Below are 6,393 nucleotides of genomic sequence, written 5' to 3'. Positions count from 1 at the left end.
TGGTACAATAATGCCACAAACCAAACCACTCTATAATTCAGTGACTCACAAATCTATAGGTCAGCTAGGAAGTTCTGCTGATCTTGGCTGTGTTCACTTATATATCTGTGGTTTGTTTCAGGGCAGCTGCCCCAGGGTCTAGAAAGTTTTTTCCCATCTAAATTCTTTGAAAATTTTGCTCATGCCTGTGACCCGAGTTCACTCTTAATTTTGTGTAATCATGTTAGTAGTGGCATTCAGAAGATAAAGTTATATAATCTCTCTATATAGCTGTTGCTGGTTTTATTTATTTATTTAACGTTTTACTTATTTATTTAAAAAAATTTTTTTGAGAATCTACAAGGTACATTTTGCTAGGCTCTGGGGTTACAATGGTGAATAAGGTAGGCATGGTCCCTATTCCCCTGGAATTTCTGTTCCAGTGAGTGAGACTGATTGGAATGGACACTGTTGCATACCAGTCAAATCTCATCTCTGGGGAGCCATAATAATCAAGAACACAAATATGTAAACTAAACATTGCATCTTGTGACAGGGGCTATGAGAGAAATAAAGAGTAAGTAGAGAGGTAAGCAAGGGCCAGATTGTATGTTTCTGGGTACACAGGTGTTTAATTGTGCCATATTGTCTATTACACTTTACGTGCTCTTCAGGTAGCATCTATGACTGTCATTTCCTATGTATCTCTATGTGACACCTTGAAATGATGCTAAGCACTTGTCAGGCTTTGGACAAATGTTGTCACTGTGACCAGCTGACAGGGTATCCTTGGGTGTTCAGTCACCCGTTTCCGAATTTCCTTGTTGGTCACAGTCACAATACACTTCTTGGTTGTAACCCTTTTATTGCCTTTCTTTGTCCTCTTTATTTCTTCATGTTTTGCCAGTGTGTGGCTGATAAGGGTCAGAAAGGAAAACGTCAGGGGCAGTGGGGCTTAATGAATCAGAGAACAGCTATTTACATAAAAATGCCAGCTCCACAATTGTGGCATTGTTAGGAGAAAATGGTTGGGTTTCATCAATGGTCAGCCTGGGAGGGAAGAAAACTAGTATGGCCACCAATGCCATATTCAAGAAGAAAACAGAGGAGCTGCGGCTTGAGACTCAGGTTATCAGCTTTCATCCAGCCTGTGTTTTAGTTTCTAAGGCTGTCTGTTAACAATTTGGACGTCTGAGTACTATAGGAGCTCTGATCTACAAAACTTAATTCATGTCGAAAGATTGAGTCCATGGCCAAAGAAAGCTGGAAGGGAATGGATGGAAACGCAAGCTATCAGCTTGCCTGAAACCTTCCACAGGGATCCCTCCAAAAGTTTAAGACACAATTGTAGCCTTCTCAGGGGGGGCTTCACATGGCTCTGAGGGTGTGGGAGACTGAGGGCCATGACATGTTTTTACTTCTTCTGATAGTGTTTTACTCTTTGTGAAAGGACACTAGAAGCAAGGCTAGAATAGTGATGAATGACCACACTGATCTTTCTCAAGGATGTTTTCAACTTTCTGGTCTTAAATGGTAATAGTTTGGGAAAACTGAACAACTGATGCAACTAATGCAATCTTTAAAGTATCCTATACTGAGGCTTTGTTGGGTCTGGGATTTGATTTTACCCTACTTTAAAGCTAGGAAGTTAGCTTGTTGCTGTTTCATGGGTGTTAGAAGACATGAAACCCCTGAGTCAGAGACAGGAAGTTATCACCCGCAGACAGGAAGCAGCATGAACATCAGCATATTTACATTGGTTCCCTTGCTCCCAAGTTTGAATATATTGCATTTTCGGTTACTAGTTCTTTCTTTCCACCAAACTTGGTTGATGCTTTTTTTCCATAACTATTCCTACAAAGGATGGAGATCTCCTTGACCTATAGGTGAATTTAGAGTTTAAAATGAGGCAAAATGATAAATTCAGATGGTATCCAAGTTTCTAGCTCTAACCTTTTTCTACATCAGTGTCAAAATGAGTTATATTTTTGTTTCCATTATGTATGACCAAGCTCTGTTTCCCTTCCTTTTCTTATGCACTTTAGCAATCTCCTGATATGATACTGAAAATATATTCTTCATATCGCCTGGTATTATTCTTATCTTCTGCATAGAATTTGAATCTGGTATAAAGATATTATGGCACTAAGAGAGGGTCACTGCCCAAGAATATAAAATTACAATATTAAATACAAAGGGGTTTTTAAAAATTAAATTAATAATTATTAACTTGATACTATATGCAGTGATTAGAATCCTTTATGTGATTTACTTTACGTAATATTCATAAGAATCCTGAGTTAGGTACTTTTATTTATTTGATGAAGAAGCTGAGATGAAGGGAAGGTAAGAGCACATCTATGGTCACACTGTTCTTAATCGTTATTGATTGATCAAATAATTTCTTGGGATAGGAATTTTCTGGTTCCAAGACTTTGGAAGTATTATCTAGTGGCCACTGCTGGTGCTTCATCCAGACTCCTTCCGGCCCCTTCTCCTGCATCTCTTTCTGTCCTTAATGTGTTTTTGGCTTCCAACAGCTCACACCAGTGTGACTCTTTTTCCGATGACTGCCCTTGGGCTATTGCACGTGATTTACCTGCAGCCACAGACACATTTGGGAGTTCTACCCACCACCAGAAACTCCCAGCCACTGCCTGGATGGAAACTGATGGATCCAAGAGCATGAAACCTAGTCCCTTGCAGTGGGTTGGAGAAAACTCCAAAGTGTCACTCATGTTCCAGAGATCCTGTGGGATAAGGTTGACGATACCCTGCAAAGAACTTCCTCTGAGGTTACAGCCATGCTTGGCTTCCGCCTTTCCTTTCCTGTGTCACTTTCTCTTGATAGCACCTCCTGAATAAGCCACTTGTGCATGAAATCCTCGCTTCTGGGTCTACCTCTAGGGAACCCAACATAAGACAACCCCCTTGGGAGTTATTACCAAAACATAATACATTCTTAATTTCCTAAAATGACATTTAATAAAAGTATATATATATTATATATGTATATAATATTTATGTATAACTGAATCACTGTGCTGTACATCTGAAACTAACATGACATTGTAAATCAACTATAATTTAAAAAATCATAGTTAAAAAATTTTAAGTATTGCTATTAATATTCAGAAAATGCCTGGGGATTACAACATCATATGGACAGAAATATTTCTATTTTGAAGATGTTGCCATTATGGAACAGGAGGAATCTTGTTCTAGCAAAGACTTTCACTTCAGGAAAACATATGCATTTCCAGTCTGGTCTCTATTGAAGGCACAGTAAAAAAAGATTAGCCTTTATGGACTTGTAGATTTTGAAGTATCTGGTATTATGATAAGACTTTATGAGAAAATAATAGCCACTTATAACAGTTTCCCACTCTGCCGTAATCAAGACTGCACCGTCTTTTCTTAGCTACCCTGAAAAAGGAATTTTATTTCTTTCTAAGGAGTCATTCATCTAAAATAATACTAATAAAAAATAAAGCTCTAAAGAGCTTAAATGGTGAGTGTTTTAACTCCTTTCTTACCTGCATGTTCCTTTCCCCTGGAGCTCTTATTATGTTTTTTCTTTTAAAAAAAATACATTTGTGCAAGTCAGCTCTAAAAATGGTGCAAATAGAAAAATGAAAGTCTCTCTCTTTACATGAATGGTGCAAAAGCAACCACAGAAACATAGAGGAGGCAAAGAGGAATGTGCATTCATGGGGTTGAATCCCCCCGGCTCCCGAAAAAAAATCCAGTTGACTAGGTGGAGGATCCTGAGAAGGTGAGGTGGAAAGTCAAGTTGGAATCAGTTGGCTGAAGGTCCTGAGCACTGGACAAGAGTTTAGACATTATTCCTATAGACTGCAGGGAATACCCATGTTTTTGCACAGGGAGGGTAAATAAACACCTGTTGTGTAAATATTAGTCTGGAATGATGGATTAGAATGGGACATTTAAAGGGGAGACCTCTGAGTCAAACAGTTCAGAAAATATTATATTGTGCACATATAATTGAATAAGACTTCAGTTGAGTTGGTGGCCATAAAAATGGAAACCAAGGGACAGACATCAGAGATGTTGTTCAGAAAGATTCAGTGTAGGGTCTCTTTGATTATGGAGATGTGGAAAAAGGAGGGTGGGAATTATTGTGAGTGGCTGAACAGAAAAATTGTGGTATTAGGAGATCATGAGAATTTGTCTTAAGTCATCTTTATCTCATCCCTACCAAGAAAGGTATAATAGACCAAGGCCGAATATGGACTTACAGATCCATGGAGCCCAAAGGGAAGCAGTGTGGAAAAAGAACAAGCCATTTCATTTCAGACAAGAAGTAGGAAATGCAAAATTGTTGCACTGAAGTGTCAGTTGAAACTTAAGGTTTGTTCTCCAACTTCAAACCAGGTCTCCAGGAACAAGCAACCATCATTTCAGTTTCATGTTTGAAAATTTAATTCGATATGGAAAATGGTAAAGCTTTAAAAAAGCTTAAAAACATAATATCCACCAGCTCCTTTCTGCACATACACTAATTTACCCTATGACATTTAATTTAGAATTAGGTTTGCAAGTATATCACTTTAAAGGTTGACTGTCTTCTGTAATGCAGTTGCTTAGAAGATTTGTTTTGCAGCAGAATTCTTATTTCAAATAAAAATTTTCCTTAAAGCATGCATGATATAAAAATCAGATAAAAACAGAATTGCTCTGCCTGATCTGGGGAGGAGGATGGGTAGTGAGCGGATCTGGAGGTGTTTCTCTGCCCTACAAGCCGCCAGTTGCCCTGCAGCCCTGAAGCACTTTCTGTTTTCTCTCTAGGCCCTTTCTACTCAAAGTGTGGTCCATAGTAGCAGCTTGGTAAAAATTCCAATTCTCAGGCATCAGAGCTTGCATTGAACAAGATCCCTAGCTAATTTGATGCTCTTGAAAATTTAGGAAGCACTGCTTTCAAGTATACAAATCGCCTGGGAAGCGGGTTCAAACACAGATTCTCAGGCATAGCAACAGGTCTGTGGTGGAGCATGAAATTTTGCATGTGTAACAAACTCCCAGGTGAGGCTGATACTATTGGTACTTGGACCATGACACACTGAGTAGCAAGAGGCTAGGGCAGCGGTTCTCCGATGTTGGCGTGCGTGAGAATCATCTGGAGGTCTTGTTAAACGTGGCTTGCTGGGCTTCAGCTCAGTTTCTGATTCAGCAAGTGGGGCCTGAAAATTTGCATTTCTAACAGGTTCCCAGGTGATGTTGGTGCTGCTGTTCCAGGAAACACACTTCGGGGACCCCTAAACTAGAGCACCTGTCTCATCACTGGGATGAAGATGCCACTGGGTAATCACGGGGTACCTTGACTTATTTTCTTAAGTAAAAAGCGGTAAAGGGTAAAAAGATGGAAGTCTCTTCCCTCAAGGATCTCAGAGTCTAGTTCCAAATACAGAAAAGTAAGCAAACACCTCGCATACGTCACGTGCACGGAGCTGAGAGTAGAAGAGCCATGACCTCAGGCTCCGCGTCGGTATCTGAGGGGGCCTGGGAAGCTTTCATCTGCTTGTCTTAAAGCTGGAGCAGAACGTGAAAAGGGTCCGATTGCTTAAATTATCTGTGCTCTATGCAACACACGTTCTTTAATTTGAGATCTTGAGAACAGCCGTGAATTTTCCATTCCGTTATGCGTTTGTAATGAAAAATACCCTCAGTCTTTTATAAGGCAGGGTGGGATGGGGTCGGGGAGTACGGTTAGGAGTCAGGGGCTTGGAGGAGAGCAGTGGGGGCAGGGACGAGCCTGCAGAAACCCTCTCTGAGTCTGGGAGAAGAGTCAAGCAACACCTGGTTGTCTCTGGATCTTTGCCTCTTAAAATAAAAAGCCAAGCCTCTGATGTTGGCTGCTACCCCGGTCACAGGTGGGAATCCCCAGGATCCTGTTCTTGAAGGAATGGAGTTCTTAAGCCCTAGGACTGAGGGGTGTGCCTTCTTCCAAGGAACCACAGGTGTCTTAGGCAGATTATTTTCGGATACAAGGGACTGGAACCCAAAACAGTCTGGCTTTAAACCAAAAAAAAAAAAAAAAAAGGGAATTTATTGGTTTTCCTAATAGAAATGTACAGAGGGAGTTCAGGAAGAAAAGGTTCTGGAAATTCCAAGATGTTACCAGAGTTAGTAATTTTCCATATTTTGATTTTGCATCAGCTTTTTATCTATTGCTTTGACTGAAGAAGTTTCTTTCCACGTAGGGGCAAGTGACCCCAGCAGCTCCAGGCCTGCATCCTAGCCTCTCTGCAACCCTAGAGGAAAAGTGCTTCTCTTTTCCAATAGTTCCAATAAAATTCCCAAATAGGGACTGAATGGGCCTCCTTGAGTCAAGAAGTTGTAATACACTGAAAGCCTGGGGCACATGCCCACTCGTAGACCAGCTCCCCCAAAACC

The sequence above is a fragment of the Eschrichtius robustus genome, chromosome 5 (assembly GCF_028021215.1).
Source record: "Eschrichtius robustus isolate mEscRob2 chromosome 5, mEscRob2.pri, whole genome shotgun sequence".
NCBI classification, from domain to species: Eukaryota; Metazoa; Chordata; class Mammalia; order Artiodactyla; family Eschrichtiidae; genus Eschrichtius; species Eschrichtius robustus.
The sequence above is the reverse complement of the archived record's forward strand: the minus strand, read 5'-3'. Positions refer to the sequence as shown.